Source organism: Platichthys flesus, chromosome 4 (genome assembly GCF_949316205.1).
Source record: "Platichthys flesus chromosome 4, fPlaFle2.1, whole genome shotgun sequence".
NCBI classification, from domain to species: Eukaryota; Metazoa; Chordata; class Actinopteri; order Pleuronectiformes; family Pleuronectidae; genus Platichthys; species Platichthys flesus.
The window spans coordinates 26,230,799-26,249,189 of record NC_084948.1 but is presented as its reverse complement, the minus strand read 5'-3'; the positions used below and the strand labels follow the sequence as shown (position 1 = coordinate 26,249,189).

At 46.6% G+C, this 18,391-nt stretch overlaps 1 protein-coding gene across 2 annotated transcripts in view; it reads right to left on the bottom strand.

The window, feature by feature from the left end:
* nova2 (NOVA alternative splicing regulator 2) overlaps positions 1–18,391 on the bottom strand; it is a 62,949-nt gene that overhangs the window by 16,615 nt on the left and 27,943 nt on the right. The window lies entirely within an intron of this gene.

The window sequence follows — 18,391 nt, the reverse complement described above, 5'->3', positions numbered from 1 at the left end:
ACGCTGTGGAGGTGCAGGGGATTTACAAACCAGCACTTTACAATCCCACTAACTGGGATTTATGTCCTCGGAAGAAAAGTCATAACAGAGCAGAACAGACGACTTGCAGGGAATAAAAGAAACAAATGGAGGGAAACTGTATAATTCATGTACGTGTGTGAATGTATGTGCACGTTGCATATTGTGCACTTGTTCCCCGGGAAAAAAACACACAAAACACTGTTTACAAGATTAGAAACCAAGGGACTGAGTGTGTGATGAAGAGAAGATCAAACAGATCCGTCTGTGTTAACACAACAAGTCAAGTGTGTTTGAACTGAAACACTAGGAGGTCTTAACTTCAATCTGAAAACTACATTTAAATCAACAGGATCCAGATTTAAATCCAAAGTTTGACCTAAAACATTTTTAGGAAAGAAAATAACTATTTTATATAAATGACTGAAACTTATAGCTGCCTGGAGATCAGCACTTTGATATCAGAGTCAGTGTTTCAATGTCAAAGCAATGGAGAACGCACCAGTGACCCAAATGTTAATAAATATATCATCATATATTCTGAGAGGGACAGACAGAGGGACAGACAGAGGGACAGACAGAGGGACAGACAGAGGGACAGACAGAGAGGGACAGAGAGAGGGACAGACAGAGGGACAGAGAGAGGGACAGACAGAGGGACAGACAGAGAGGGACAGAGAGAGGGACAGACAGAGGGACAGAGGGAGGGACAGACAGAGGGACAGACAGAGGGACAGACAGAGGGACAGAGAGACAGACAGAGGAGAATCTAGGCCAACGCAAAGCCTCTCAGTCTGACTTTATCTCAACAACACACTGAAAGTAAATCTCTCTTTGGCCATCACTCTCTTTCTCTCTCTCCCTTTTAGCCTTCACTGCCCCTCTCTCTCTCTCTCTCTCTTCCTCACTCTCCCTTCCTTCCTTCCGGCTCAGACTCTCTTTCCTTCCCTTTTCCTTTCCCCCTGTTTGCTCCTCCATCTCTCTCCGCTCTCTCCCTGGACTCCAGTATTTAGTGGGAGCTGCTCTTATCTGGGCTCAGCAGTGAGTGAGTTCCAGTCTCCTCCCTCCCTATGCATTGTTTGCCCGGCTCGGCCCGGCTCGGCCTGGCTTGGCCCGGCCCGGCTGCACTGGGAACAGGGGCACAGAGGGAACGGGGGATGAAAGCGGCGCTGTGCATGTGAAGACGGTTTGTCGAGGCGCTGGAGATCAAAATCAAAAATGCTTTTTGAAAGCTGGGATGTGAAAATACACAAAAAGAAGAACGAGAAAGTAAAACACTGCTCAGAAGATATAGAAACAATATTTGAATGAATCTTAATTCTGCCCCTGAAACGTAAATATTTGATATTTGATTTTAATTTGAAGGATTTCTAACATTTTAAAGCCAAACATGTTGATTTGAGGACTCACAAACACAAACACAGTTCAATGTGAACGTGACAAACAACAGAGGCTAAAAATAAATCACAGGCACATTCAGGCATCCGCAGCTTGTGGCTACCTGGCCCCTTCGCACGTCTGTCGCCATTTAACTGGTATCGAATCCCATTCCTATTTTTACAGTGGGTGGACAGCCGTCGCACAAACAGTCACTGACGACAACGACAAATGAACGCGACCAATCACAGACACCGGGGGTGCGAGACCTCGGATGCAGCAGCACGCTAACGTTCTGTGGGTAAACATCTCAGCATCATTTACATTTCATTCAGCGTCAGTGAGCAGAGGGACATGTCCAAGTGTGTGTGTGTGTGTGTGTGTGTGTGTGTGTGTGTGTCTGTGTGTGTGTGTGTGTGTGCTGGTAGTGAGGAAACTGGGCCTTGCCTCTCCTCGACAGCTGGTGCCCTCTGGGTAATCTGGATCCATCCAATCAGAAGCAAGGATTAGCAGGCCATTGTCTTGGCATGAGTGTGTTTGTCTGTGCCCGTGTTGTGTGTTTGTGTGTGTGCCAGTGTGTGTAACCCGCAGAGGGAAAGGCCACTCTGTCACTGGAGATCATATAGAAGCTGTTGAGCTGCAGCTTCGTTTCACGACTAAATATTTACCTGAAAGGTCGATTAATAACGAGGGCAGCCGATAAGCATCGTGTGTAGAGCGGGGGGGGGGGGGGGGGGGGGGGGGGGGGGTTTAACTCAACGTTAGCGCGCTCGTGTCTCGGTGTCATGTTGTCCCCGCAGGAAACGCTCAGGCTCACAAACACAGACGCACAAACGCCAAAGCAGCGCCAACAAAACAGAATTTACACTTCTCCCAGATCGAGAGGGAGCTCTGCTGGCAGCTTCCACTGGTCCCACTGGTGCAAGACATCAGTGTGTGTGTGTGTGTGTGTGTGTGACTGTGCTGGTCTTTGTGTGTATTTCTTTTGCATTTCCTCTTGTAAAATGCACCTCATCACTTGACATTTTAACGGTTGGAAGCAGCTGCTGAAGTGATATCTGCTCTACGTCGTATTTAAATAACTTTATGAGACATCTTCCAGGTCGACACAGAACACAACAAGAACACACATTCAGTGCATGTTGCATATCTGCACAGACACAGTCAGACTCAGTTACTTCAGCTCCGAGGTTAAACGCCTTTCACATGAAGCGTGTGTTTTGTGTTAGTCAAACGACCACCACCACTGAAATGTGTGTTTCAGACCAACTGGCTCAAAGTGCTGAGAGGAATGTTTCAGAAGAAGATGGAGTCGAGACATAAACCAGAGATAATTACTGGAATCAGATCTGCACCACAGAGCTAAATAATAGAGAGCGGAGATTACGAGAATGAAACAAGGTTATGAGAGGACCACAACGCGCTGAGTGGAGCAAACCACAACGCAACGTGTGAGTCACGTTCTCACAACTTTCATGTTTTGGAAAGTTTCAGGTCAGGAGGACGTTTGTGAGATGAACCACCTGCAGCAGCGCCGGCGAGGAAATATCAATAAAATGGATTGCGTCACGCTGCTGGTTGTGTATTCGTGCTGGTTGTGTATTTGTGCTGCAGCAGTTTACTGCTCCAGTCGAGCGCCAGAGAAAACTGCAACGTCAAGAACAAAATGTACAAGAGGTTCAACTCCAATTCCCCAAATCGACACCAGACGTGGATCCGTGCTCCTCAGGTCCACAGTGACCAGGTGACCCAGCTGCACTTTGTTCAGCTCTCAAACATTAGATCATCATCAGCGTCATCATCATCAGGATCCAGGCTGTGGACCCCGTCAGTTGTTTTTATTAGAGTCGAGCTAGCATGACTCACTCCTTCCTCCTCCTCCTCCTCCTCCTCCTCCTCCTCCTCCTCCTCCTCCTCCTCCTCCTCCTCCTCCTCCTCCTCCTCCTCCTCCTCTTCTCCCAGGACCAGAGGAGGTGAGTAGAAATCACAGCTTCTCTTCTGATTTCTGACTCACAGGAGCTCACAGAAAAACATATGCACGCTGCCGGAGAAAGCAGAACCTCAGAACCTGAACACCGAGTCGGACGCGTGTGGACGTGTGTGTCCGTCCTGCAGAGGAGACAACACGCCTCATGTGTGTTTGTGTTCACGGCGATGAGGCGAGTTGTGGACGGTCAGCGAGAGGAGAGCGGTGGAGCCTCCCACTGACCGGCGCCTCGCTGGAGAGATCCTCTGAGCGCTCGGCCTGTTAATTGCAGCCGAGCGATCAATCCGCGGCCAGCAGCCGTGATTCATTCCCTCCAGCCTCCTCCAGCCGAGGGTGGAGAGAGGCGGCCGTGGGCTGCCGTAGCATAATGTCAGATCACTGGGAACAGTCACTGGTTTCTAACGCTTTAAAGGTCAAACAACAGGCAGGACGCAGACTTCACACAATGCACGAAGCTCAGTTCCTTAGAGTCGAAGAAACACTCAACGATGGAAAATGACAGATGTGGACATTTATCAAACAGGGGAAGTCTGGATTGGTTTAGGTGCATTATGGGAGATGTGCGTTCTTTACCTTTACAAGGAAGCAGACATTGTGATATCTACTACAGGATTATATTATATCATAGATATTGTTTTAATATATAACACCTCCCAACTTTGTGGAAGTGCAACATGAAGTCAATACAGCAGCCCTTTCAGGATTTACAGATGATCACCGTCATAATGGAATAACTGGATTATATTCATACATGTTGTGTTATTAAAGAAAATCTGAAGCAAACCTTTGTGCCGTAAAAAATCTTTAACTGTAGTTTTGTCTTGGATCTGTAATAAAATTAAAACAACTGATCATTTTTATATTCATGAGAGCTTGATGATGATTAAATCTGGTGTTGACGAGCTGCTGCTGTTGAACTCGGCCTCTCAGGAGGATTTTATGTGAGTAAATTTCGACCACGATGCAAAAAATAATCTGAGACTTTCTTCAAACGAGGTCGGAACGTTTCCATGACCTGAAAATCTCTATTGCTTCTTGTTTTATTAATGCTGTTTAATCCAGCGCAGACGAGCACTAACGGCACAAACAGTCTGGTTTCCTCCACATCTACAAACACAGCCAGCGCCACGAAGGAGAAACCAGTTGTCAGATATATCTTCTGGTAAATTCCTGCAAAATGACCCATTTGTAAGAAGATGCCACTTTCCTCCTGAGATTCCTTTCAGACTCGTGAAGTCCCTCAGAACTTTCCCTTTTTACAAATTTCAGATATATCAGCAAAGAGCAGAGGAGACCTGACAGCATCGCCGGAGGTCTCGTGTTCACAGGTACACGATGTCCGACCCCTGCAAGGCCGAGACGTGCAGCTCCTCCACTTCCAACACAGACAGAAAGAAACATCAGCAGGAGAGAGAGAGCGAGAGAGAGAGAGAGAGAGAGAGAGAGAGAGAGAGAGGACTGATACAGAGGTTTCACACGAGTTCTGTCACATCGAGCGAGGCGAGGGGAGAGCGACGGTCGGGGAATTGGACAGAAAGTCCGAGAGGGAGCGGGCGATCGAGCTCCGAGTCACGATGATAACGTCAAGATGGAGTGACAGCGGAGAAAGAGGGCGAGACAACCAGAGACGGGCCGAGTCGGACAGAGAGAGAGAGAGAGAGGGAGAGAGAGAGACCTCTGTGAGACCTGTCACAGCAAAGTAACGTCAGAGAGGACGAGACTCAAAAAGACAAGGGGACACAGGATGTGGACAGACGGACGAGTTCCCGTCGAGCAGGACACACAGAAGATCAGATTCATAATTCCTCCCAACAGCTCGGAGGCTTCCTGACATGTCAGAGGATCAAACTGGGGCGACTCTTTGATTTCTCCAAGCAGCTGAAGAACAACAAAAGACCGAACGCAGGGATAAAGAGACAAAGACCGAAGTGGAACTCAGCAAACATCGTGTTAAAGGAAGTCACACTGATAATTATGGTATAAACTCAATAGATAAATGAAAATCTCCCAGTTTAAAACAGCCTCCCAGGCTCCAGTGGATGTGACTGGGAGCGTGGAGCGGCTGGTTTAACGTAAGCTCATTAAACAGATCTGCTTAGGCGGTGGATAAGCTCAGGTTAACTGGCTACCTCTGATCAGATCTGCAGGATTAGCCGAGCGTTAGCGGGGCAGCTCGACACCTTGTTGTTCCGCCGGGTTAGAGAGAAATACAACAAGCTTAAGAGAAGAGGGGGAGACGGAGGAGAGACGGACACATGGAGGAGAGAGGAGGAGAGAGGAGGAGAGAGGAGGAGAGAGGAGGAGAGAGGGGGAGAGAGGGAAATACAACAAGCTTAAGAGAAGAGGGGGAGACGGAGGAGAGACGGACACATGGAGGAGAGAGGAGGAGAGAGGAGGAGAGAGGAGGAGAGGAGAGAGGAGGAGAGAGGAGGAGAGGGGAGGAGAGAGGGAAATACAACAAGCTTAAGAGAAGAGGGGGAGACGGAGGAGAGACGGACACATGGAGGAGAGAGGAGGAGAGACAAGTGAGACAAGGTGAAGGTCGGCGGCAGATCATTCCAGTATCATGTGTCCAATTCATTATGGTCTCGTTAAGACAGACTGGTTTTACTCAGAGATAAAAACATCACTTATATAACTGGAGTATTGTGCGGGAGGTGGGTTCTGACCTCGGGGCTCTTACTGGGATCAGAATATTTTATAATAATTGAATATTTCAAGTCCTTTGAACCCAGAAAATATTAATATATATAATAAAATGTCTTTAGAATCTAAGATTTATAATTAACAGATAATAAAAACAAAACACATAGAACATGAATAAGACAAAATATGAAAAGAAATCTGTATTTTCTGCCCAAATCATGAGCTTTATTACAAAATGTAAGTCATTCTGTGCCTCATCCGTCTGAAGAGGGCTGAGGTCTCCACAGTAATTATATTAAAATATACCGACCTGTGTAAATAAATGTGTTTATGAGGATTGATTTTTACACGTGGAGCCTTTAAACCCACAGATTATGACCACGTGTGGCCCTCGGTCACATGATAACGAGTCCTCTTCCACTCGGCCTCAGCTTCTCCCCACACTACTTCCTCTAATGTGGAAAAGAAGGAGCTGACGCCGACCAATCGGCTTCCGTGTCACCGAGAGATGGATGGATTCATTGAGTGACACGCAGAGGAGCCAATGGGAACGACCGCAGAGACCTCAGCGTCCAATTAAAACAAGGCTTTACAATCCAAAGAGCCGGGGCCAGTGGTGGGGACAGAAACAGAGGAGACTGACCGACACATAGACGGAGGGATGGAGGAAAAGAGTGAGAGAAGACAGAAAGAAATGGAAATCTGACAACTCATTACAACTATCGATAGATATAAGGATAGATAGATAGATAGATAGATAGATAGATAGATAGATAGATAGATAGATATATAGATAGATATAAGGATAGATAGATAGATAGATAGATATAAGGATATATATAAGGATAGATAGATAGATAGATAGATAGATAGATAGATAGATAGATAGATAGATAGATAGATAGATAGATGGATAGATATAAGGATAGATAGATAGATAGATAGATAGATGGATAGATATAAGGATAGATAGATAGATAGATAGATAGATAGATAGATAGATAGATAGATAGATAGATAGATAGATAGATAGATAGATAGATAGATGGATAGATATAAGGATAGATAGATAGATAGATAGATAGATGGATAGATATAAGGATAGATAGATAGATAGATAGATAGATAGATAGATAGATAGATAGACGTTGCATAACCCGCTGTGTTACCTTGGCAACTGACAGTCTCACTTCACAATCAATGCACACACACACACTTACACACACAATTGTGAATATGCACCAAACACACACTCTTTCATGCAGCTGGGCAGCTGTTGATGATGTCATGAGCTGTTATTCCAAAGAGAGAGGGGGAGAGATGGAGAGACAGGGGGGGGAGAGGGAGAGAGAGAGAGAGAGAGAGAGAGAGAGAGAGAGAGAGAGAGAGAGAGAGAGAGAGAGAGAGCATGACTGCATGTGCTGATGTAATCAGGAGCAGTGAGGAAACTTGGACCTGTTCTCTGCTGCAGCCGAACCAAGTCTTCATTAGAGAAAGAGAACAGGACTGAAAGATAGAGATGGAGGGAGGGAGGAGAGGGGAGATGGAAAAAGGAAGGATGGGAGGATAGAAGAGGCCCTGATCAAAAGAGCAGAGGAAATGAGGGATCAAAAGAAGGAAGCAACGAAGAGCAAAAAAACAGGAGAACTAGAAATCAGAAAGTGGTTTGGACGCTGCAGCAGCTTATGAGGATGAAAATGTGATGGTTGCTTTGTGACGGGCTGGCGGAGAGCTCGAGTCCCCACAGGGCTGTAATGCACATGCCCCCCCCCCCCCCCCCCCCCCCCCATCTGACCTCCACATCGTTTACACTATGCAGACACAATCACGGCCAATTAGGAAAAAGTTATTAAGTCCTGGAGTGACTGTGGTCGGCAGTGCCTGGGGAGCTGCACGGCAAAACTAGACAAACGGCAATGAAGCTGCAATTTAACAAAAGACAAGACAAAGTCCACGACCAGGACCGTCCTCCTCTCGGGGGGGGGGGGTTGAAATCAGAAAGTCGTGTTTAACATTAATCATAAGTTTATCTGTCGTTCTCCGGCTCCTCCTCTGTTCTTCTCGTTTAGAGTCTTTTTTAAAAGCTTCACCAGAAGCAGTAAAAACATGGTTTTAATGTCAGCCTCCCCTCCCTCTCTCCCTCTCTTTCTCTTTCTCCCTCTCTCCAAGTGTTTCTGCTCACTCACTCCCCCCCCCCCCCGACATCCCTCACCGTCCTTCTTTATCTGTCCCGGGGTCGGGCCGTGACGGAGCACTCGGAGAGAAGAAGAAGAAGTGGAACCCTCTCTAAAGAATAACAAAAGAAAGTGGAAGAAAAGGCAGGAATTCCTGTGCCCTGATGTCAGGCCTGCTTCACGTGGAGAGGCCGGCTGCTCTCCGTCCGGCCTCCACCTCCGACTCCTCCACCCACACAGAGTCCTGCAGCGGGGGGGGGGGGGGGGCTTATCTGCCACCGGCACATCGGGAGCACGGTTTAAGAAACAAAGCAAAAACTCAGCCTCTATTTTCTGATTAGATAAATCGTGAACAGATGGAAACAAATTCCTCTTTGCACATGCGTGTGAATCAATAGTGACCTCAACCGTGGCCACAGGGATCTGAACCTTTACAAGAAACTTTTCTTACTTCACCACTTTCTCCCAGCTTCTGAAACAGGCAGTATTTTCAGCATCAGCAGATTTTAACGTGATATCTTGTGTTTAACACCTTTAACAACTGATTTTAAACTTTGTTGCGTCAGCTTTTTGACAGGATCCGTTTGTGCATGCGATGAAAAGAATCGTTTATTCTCCGGTTTTCTCTCGTTCTTCACTTTCCATCCGAGCCGGAGAAAACGTCTTCATCACGTGTCTGAGATTCTAGGTTTTAAAACACAAGACGATTAAAGAAAGATAGATTCTCTACAGCAGATTTGTTTTGTGCTTAATGAGGGAGGGGTTGGAGCTTTACCTTCTGACAAAGGCTGGCTATTCTTCCTCCCCCGTTTCCCATCATCCTTCCCCACCTCACCCCATCCCTCCCTCTCCCTCTTCTCTCTCCTTTCTTGTCTCTTTCACTTTGGCAGCAGGATCCGTGTTGCCCAAGTGACCCGGCCCATTCTGAGCACACAGCTGAAAAGATGCCATGCTGCCTCTCCTCTGCTTCACACCCACCGTCCTCTGCCCTTAACTCTTTGTGAGTTTCCCTTTGTCTCTCCTTCCCTCTCTTCCACCTCTTCTCATTCTCCCTCTCGCACCCTAATCTCCAGCCTCTAATCTCGTCCCCTCACCTCTCTCCCCTTTCCTCTCTCTCTCTCTCCCTTCCTCCTCCCTCACTCGGTGGAAGCTGCACTCACATTCATCTGAAAGCGAGTGAAAAATAAAAAGAGGATGAAAACAAAAACAAAGTGCTCGGGAACAGTTTGAACATTTGAGACAATTACTGAGAGAAACTCTGCTGCACAAGAAGAAGAAGGAAAAAAAGACGTAACTGAAGTTTTCCGACACTTTTACTCAAAAACGGTTTATAAACCACAACCCACTGTTTGTGTTCATTATAATTATAAGTTGTGTGACTTATGATTATCGTGATTTTTATTGAAAGAACTTAAGTAAGACAAAGTACTGCGTTGTACTACATCACATCACATAATAACATACAGACACTCTAATAGATATTAAGGAAGAAAAGAAAGAAAATAGACAAATGAAGTAGCCTCGGAAACTAACCTCAGTAGAGACGTGAGGAAATGACAGAATGAGAATTAGATCCCACAAGCTTCTGGATCATAAGAACCTGTGACCACATCATGACTGATCCTCAATCAAACCTGAAACCAGAACCAGGACCTCAAGCCTCACTCTGGATTAACGGCTATTAGGAGCAGCTCGTTCCAAATCGAAGGTGAATCCCAGAATGAAGCCGACTTCTCCGATTTCAGGTCCAGCTGCAGGTGAACATCGTTTACACAACAAGTGAGTGCAGTGATGAGAAGAGACAGCTGCAATCATATGTTCCACTGGGTCTTCCCCATGGGCCGAACACACACACACACACACACACACACACACACACACACACACACACTTGTCTGATGTCATTAGACAGCGACATTAGAGGAACTCCTTTGCACACAAGAACACACACTCACCCACTTATGGAAAGAACACAAACACACAACCACAAACACACACAGCTCAGCTAGCCGCCTCTAGAAATCCACACATGTCACTATGCAACCACGGATAGCTATATATACACACCTAATCACCCTCATACTCATCTGTCCACATGCACACACACATGCACACACACAGACACACACACAGACCCACACACAGCTTGTGTGTGTCCTCGCAGGGCCTGCATGGTAACTAGACCTCGTGTGAATTTTTGGTCGATTAGAATGAGTTCGTCACCGTTCTGATTTTACTCACACCCCGACACACACACACACACACACACACACACACACACACACACACACACACACACATATGTGCACAGAGACAAACAACCTTTCACGCTCCGAGACACACACACACACGTTTGCACAGATGTGGACACATAAGCAGAAATCCTGACTCCTCTCTGATACAAACACACACACACAAACACACACTGAATAATGAGGTGACAGAAAAGAGGATTTCTCAGTTTCCTCTCTCTCCTCCTGACTCGTCCAGGTTCATCTGTCTGTCCCCGTCTCTCTTTGTGTCTTGTCTCTCTTCCTCGTGTCTGTCTCTTTCTCTTTCTCTTCACCTTTAATCATTCTCTCTCTTCCTCTGTTTCTCTTCCTCTCCCCTCTAGGGAGCGAATCAGGAGCTAGGACTCATTTTCCAGTGCTTTCACGTTTGTGATTTCTCAGCATGTGATGAAGTGAAGATAAATGAAATTGATTATTGATCGTGTGTGAAACAGACACTGAGTCAGTCTCTCTCTCGGCTGTTTTCAATCTGTAACTACACTCACTCCTGTTAATGAACAGCTCATCTCCATTTAATTAACAGCTTCTTAATATCGCCGATGTCCTCTGAGCACCAACAACACGCTCTCATAGGATTTCTACATTCCTGGTCTTGATATTAATATTCCTACGAATCCATCCATGCAACCGTACGAATCCATCACTGAGCTGATGCAGAGAATAACGTCTCGTCCTCGGCGGCTGCTTGAGGCCAAGGAACCGAAACACCAGCCAGTTTCTGCAGAAGTGAAAGAGACGCTGAGTTCTTATAAAAGATTTACGGCAAATCGGATGTTTGCTGGAAGTTACAGCATCTCAGTGAAAGACGTCTGAACTTATGATGCAATTTGAAGACTTCAGTTAGAAATCCTTTTGTAACCTTTATTAGGACCAAGTCAGGACTGCCTTGCTCAAAGGTTGCTGGTCTACACGTGAGGAGTAGGAGCACAGCTGTGTTTGCATTGGCAGACCGAAGCCCCTGCTTGCTACACAACACACTGACCTTCCGCACCGCACAGACCATAGCTACACACCGACACACTCACACTGACACACACACACACACGCTCCATCTCTATTTCTCTCTCTGTCTTCAACGTGTTGAGCGTTATCTCCCGTGCTCGTATCTGGTGTCGCACAACTGCCTTGATGGAGCCACACCTGTCTCCCTGCCCCACACACGCACACACACAGACACACACAGACACACACACCCTCCTTTCCACTCATCTACCAACGTTGCATCAGATCCCAAAGCGTCAAAGTCATCTAAACATTCCATTCCATAAACATGTGCATTTGTTATTTCAGGGCGTGAAACAAAGCTGTGCCTTCATTTTTGTATTTCTGTCTGTTATCACTGTGTGTGTCTCTGTATGTGTGTGTGTGTGTGTCTATCTTTGGCTTGTGTGTGTGTGTGAGGTGCACGGTGTCAGCTGGTCTAAGCCTCCTCATCCCCACCCTCCTACAGCCTCAAATCCCCCCAAATCCATCTCTGCTCCCCGTGTGACTACAACTGCCCCTTTACCCCGTCAGCTGCCCCAACACTGCTGTCAGCCACACACACACACACACACACACACACACACAGACACACACACACACACACACACGCACACCGTTCGTCCATTCATCATGTCCCTGTCCCTCAGAGACAGTTCTCAGAGAAGATCATTTACAGTCTGAAGTTTAAATCTCATAAACACTTCTCACGGCCAGAGACTCTTCATTAACTCGAGCGTAAACGATTTCTAACTCTGCACTGCGTGTGCTTCCAAGGAATGACACCGGGAAGTCTTACATACACTATCTGTTATATGCACACATACAAATATATATACATCTATATATATATATATATATATACACTGACAACTCATTTTTCTATGTTTTTAGCAGGGCACTTTCAAAAGTCAAAGTTAATGGTTTTCTCAAACTCATCCATCAAATTTGGTGGAATCAAAAAATTCCACAGGGGAAAAAAATAGTGTCCATAACATAGAATTACTTTCTGCAAGCAAATCAATAATAATAATAATAAAAATGCAATAATTCAGTTCATATCAATAAGTGAAATTAATTTTTTCCATTTAAAAAACGGGTCAACAGTGTCACATCTCCCTGTGTGTCTCCGTGTCTCTCTATCTTTCCACATTCCTCATACTTCCCCTCATTTCCTTCCACTCTGTCTCAGCTGAACACACCCTTTGTCTTCTGACTCATGCTGCTCAGAAACACACACACACACACACAGACACACACACAGAGACACGCACGCACACAGTGTTAGCATCAGAGCATCTTTACGAGAATTCTTGTCTCACTTTACCAGCGTTTTCACAACTTTGCAAAGCCCCGGCAGTTTGAACCCGACCCCCCGTACAATCCTCTCTCTCCTTAACACCCACTGCCCATATTGTGCCACGCTCATGCCGGTGCCACGCTCAGCTCGTTGACTTTTACTGGGCCGCAGAATAATGAGAAGCACTGCAGGATAAGTGCCCGTAACCTCCGAGCTCAACTCCCGTAAAATCTGCAATGGAAATAGAGATTTAACTTTATAGTTTGTTATATTCAATCATAATCAATGTAAATATCTTGTTCAGACAGATTAATTAATAATTCATAGTTTCAAATTCCACTGTTTCAAATATCCTGAAAAGTAGACGCAAAAAACGTCCTCGGACTTTCCACCAACATTAAGTTAGATAGAGTCACAGTTTCATTTCTAATCCAGAGTACAAAAAAAAAACTGTTTAAAATCAAATAAAGCTGTTTTCTGTTTTCGGCAGCATGATGTATTCATCTGTTGGAACATATTCTATAACCCAAACACGGCTGATTGTGATTGGCTGCAGCAGCGTATGATGAATTCTACAGGGAACCAAAGAGAGCTGCTTAATAGCTCATGGCACGTGGATTTGGGTTTGACCCCTCTGGATACACACACACACTCACTGACACACACACACACACACACACACACTCTCAAAATTTACTCAACAAAGCTGGTCAACCATGGAGACCAGCATGCCTGGTCTTTTACATCATGATCATCATACACAATCTGGTCCCCATTTGTTACAGCTGGGACTGCACAAAGCTAGTGTGTGTGTGTGTGTGGGAGAGAGAGAGAGTGTGTGTGTGCATGTTTCTGAGTATGTCTTTGTGCATCTGAGATCATGTATATATGTGTGTGTGTGTGTGTGTGTGAGAGAGCTGGGACTTGGCTCCGCGTTGAGGACACGTAGCCTGAGAAAGTGAAAACTGTGCAGAGTCTCACAAACCAAAACATCCTCAACTACACGTGAACTCTGCGTCTCCGGCTCGGAGCTTCACGCGCTAGTTGTGCGACTTTCACTCTCAGACACACACTGCGGCTCCAACACGACATAAATCCAACTGTGGAAAAACATAACTTTTTGGCCGAGCGACTCCAGACTCGTTCTGTAACTCGAACACAAGGTTCACACAGCGAGAAACCTGATCGACGACGTCGGTTCGATTCCCTTCAGTGTGACTGAACTGAGGAATCTGAGCCAAGCCGGGGAGCAGGCCAAGAAAACTTGTTTCTTGATGCGGCTCCAATGTTTCCCATGTCGCTAACTATAGTTTCGAGTAGCAGGAGCAGAGATGGAGGTGATTCTGGCCTCCGACGGTTCCCTGCTGTACACTGAGGAGGATCAGACCAGGTAGTTTCTCCTGATCTGATCCTCCTCAGTGTACCGCAGGTTTCCTCTTGCATTCAGGCAAGTGAATCCTCTGAGGCTGATATCTGTGCATCGGAGCATTGAAAACATGATGAGAAACAGACGGTCACTCGTTCTGCTGCAGGTTGAACACCAGGAAACGATTCACATTAAAACCTCTTCATAAAGAAGAAGCTCTAAATAAGAGAGACACTGCATGTGTGTGAGTGTGTGTGTGAGTGTGTGTGAGTGTGTGTGAGTGTGTGTGTGCGACTGAATAAAGACATGATGGATGTGTGTAATCAGAAGGAAGCAGAGTTTCTGATAAAAATGTAAATAGAAGAACTCTCTCCCTCTAATGCTCTCTCTCTCTCTCTCTCTCTCTCTCAGTGTTGTGTGTAAGTAGGTGGAAGAAAGCGGCAATTAGCAATCAGCTAAAACACTAATTAGCTCGCTCACTCTCCCTCTCTCTCTCTCTCTCTCTCTCTCTCTCCCTTGCTCTCTGAAAAGTATCAGCAGAGTGGTTCAGATTCTGTGCATGTACTCCTCGTGTGTGTGTGTGTGTGTGTGTGCACGTGCATGTGAGTGCGGAGGGTGGGGTCTGACTGGAAATGTGTGTGACCTCATCTTTATTAATCACAACCATATGGAACATGATTGTATGATTTACAGCACGACGGCAGAAAACAACAGTGGGCCGCGGGCGGGAGGAGGATGAAGGCGAAGTTTTACAGAACGTGGGGAAAGTTTATTGATGAGCGGGACACACACACACACACACACACACACACACACACACACACACACACAAACACACACACACGAGAGTATCGACGACTGTTGGAAAACATCCAGCCTGTGAACAGAGGGGAAACGGACACGGTGGCATTCTGACAGGGTCAAGAGTGAAACCCAGAGCGGGAGGCAGATGCTTTGTATTCTGCAGTGCTGCTCATTTGTGACAAATAGAAAACAGACAGAAGAAAGAATAAAGAACAGAGATGATGGAAGTGAAGAGAGGAAACTAAAGTTAGGAAGCAACAAGGCTGAAAACTGAGAAGAGAAAGTGGAAGTGAACAAAGCTCAGAGGACGACAGGAGAAGAGAAACAGACGCCACAACAGAGTCACTGTCAACCTGGCGTCAACCTCGTCAGCCAATCAGAGGCTCTCACTGTGGAAATCCACCAGTCACATGACCGACACTGACCCCGATTATAATCACACATCGTTGTATGAAACATGTAACACTCATTGCAGATCATACACACACACACATGCACACAAACACACACACACACAGACATGCACACACATACACACACACAAACACACACACACACACACACACACACACACACACACACACACACACACACACACACACACACAGTAATCAGGCTCAGGGCTTCATAATTAAAATGAGAGTCCAGCCGGTGTGTCAGAGAGACGATACAACAGCTGACGGCTTTGTGGGACCTCAGAAGGGGAGAGGGGGGATTTGTCATGGGGGAGGTGATGATGGGGGGTGCATATGTGTTATAGGGGTGAGGGGCGGGGGGGGCGGCTATATGGGGGAGCTTTCACTGGGGGGGATTAAAAATAATGGAAATGGGGAGGGAAGGGAGACTTGGGGCAGCTGTGGAACCAGCTCCTTTGTGAGGGAGGGGTGTGTGTGTGTGTGTGTGTTTGTGTGTGTGTGTGTGTGTATGCGTGTGTGTTTGTGTGTGTGTGTTTGTGTGTGTTTTTGTGAGAGACAGAGGGGTTAAGGGGTCCCAGAGGGCTACCTTTGTCCCGCTGCCAGAGATTGAGGGTCTGTAAAGATGGAAAGGAAAAAGCAATTTTACAACTGGTTTTCTCTCTCTCTCTCTCTCTCTCTCTCTCTCTCTCTCTCTCTCTCTTTGTCTCTGTGTCTCTCTCCCTTTCTCTCCCTCCCTCTCTTCAAAGAGGCTCTTTGTTTGCTGCACTCACCTTCCTCCTCCTTAAAGGGAATTGCACTTCTACACAAAGCCTGATTCTACAGTGAAGGAACCTGCTCCTTTAAGAGCACACACGTGCACACACAGACACATCTGTGCCGTCTATGCAAGTGTGTGTCTGTGTGTGTGTGTGTGTGTGTGTGTGTGAGGGACGTACTCAGGGACATTAGCAGATTTAGACCTTTTAGATCTGACCCCTTTGTGGGGTGTTGTCAGGACTACCACCAACGCTAAGTGTCATTGTTGTGGCGGGCCAATCAGAGCGGAGCACATATGTTGCCGTGTGTGTGTGTATGTGTGCGTTTGATCAGCGCCGGGTTGGATTTGACTCCAAGTAGTTTACACACAGATTAACATCTAAATGAAAGAAGCACTGAAGTTTGACTCTCCTCTCACTCGTTAACTCTGCAGCTGCCCCGTGAAGAGCCAAAAGCTTTATGGATATTTGTGTTGTTGTTGCATATTTCAGTGCGTACACAATTCATGATGTTATTAAAAGCGGACACACACACACACGTCACGGCCTCCACTTCCGACCGGCACCACTTGTTTCAGGGACAGAAGGCGAGAGAGGATCTGGACCTGGACCAGGACGGGAAGAAAGACATCCCTCTGTCTCGCTCGCTCTCTTACACCTGCTGGGGAGGAGAGGGAGGAGGAGGAGGAGGAGGAGGAGGAGGAGGAGGGGTGGTTGGGGGGGGGGGGGTGAGTGGGGGGGCTCCTCCTCTAGGAGAGCTGTCACTTTGATTCTCATCACCAAGGCAACGGGTGTGCAGTCCCACAATTCTCTGCTTTGTCCGAAGGGGGTGGACGTGTGTGTGTGTGTGTGTGTGCTGTACCTACAAACCTTCATCTCACACACACACACACAGACACACACACACCAAGGCCTGGTACTATGGTGACACAGAGACAAATCGAGCTATGTCTGCTATTTATGGAGGAAAAGAGAACGGAGGCAATTCTCTGCAGCCAAATAAGCTGAAATAGCACTGTGTGTGTGTGTGTGTGTGTGTGTGTGTGTGTGGCTGTGTGGTTGTGTGTGAGGTTGTGTGTCGTCTTGGCACATGATAAAGATGTTTTATGAGGAGGCCTGAGCAGCGTTGCTTAGCCGAGCTCCTCACAGAGTCACAGACGGCAGCTCTGTCAGAAGAACTGACAGATACAAGGAGCTGAGTGACAGGAGAGAGGGAGGGAGAGAGAGAGAGAGAGAGAGAGAGAGAGAGAGAGAGAGAGAGAGAGAGAGAGAGAGACATCCCTCAGCTAGAGTCTGCTGCCTGAGGGGTTGTTGTTCAGTCGGGGGTCAGGGATGATTTTAAAGGTTCCTCAAGGGATCAGGATAAAGGGCTAAATTAGTGTTGTTGTTGGTTGTCGTCTCTCAGTGACACAACTTTCCGACCCTCACACCGTGGTCACCAAAGATGCTTCTAATTAAATGCGGGGGTGTGGTTAATCTCGAGGGTTCGGTCAACAAGCGTCATCAGAGGAGTTCAGGTCCCCGGAGAACACAAAGAGAATTTGTGAGAAGACGGAGAAACAACGTTGATAAAGTAAAAATATAAAACATATGATGTGCTGAGGAATATCCCTTCTGAGCAATAACTAATAGGTAACTAGTCCTTACTAGTCTTATTAACTTTGTATTTATTAGTGCCTTCTGTCGGATTCTAACTTTTGTTTAAAGATTTGCTCTGTTTTCTCTTTGCAGAAATTAGACTTGACACAGATTTAAAATGTGATGGTTGAAACTATGACATAACAACGTCTACACAAGCTGAAAATATGTTTTATATAATGGAGAGAGAGGGCGAGAGAGACAGAGAGAGAGAGAGAGAGAGAGAGAGGAAGAGAGACACACACACACACTGGTGGAGAGTAACAGAAAAGTAGTGCAGCTCCTTCAAACACAAACACACAATCAGTGTAGGACGGTGACTCTGCTCAACTCTGTATCAGAACTGTTAATCAAAGCAAAACATGAATGTTGTGCAGCAGCAGGTTCAGGGTTTGAGTGTGTGTCAGTTACAGATGCACACACACACACACACACTCTCACACTCTTCTGAGGCAGATGGGGACACCCTCTGCCCCCCCCCCCCTACCCCCCGCCCTCCCCTCCTGCTAGCTTGACCGGGGTCAAAGAGCCTATTGTCATCCGGGCGCCTCGCCCTCACCTATTGTCTGTGACAGTTGGAAACCCGGAGCTCATAGAAACCTCTGCACTTTCAGCTCCTCCTCCTCCTCCTCCTTTCT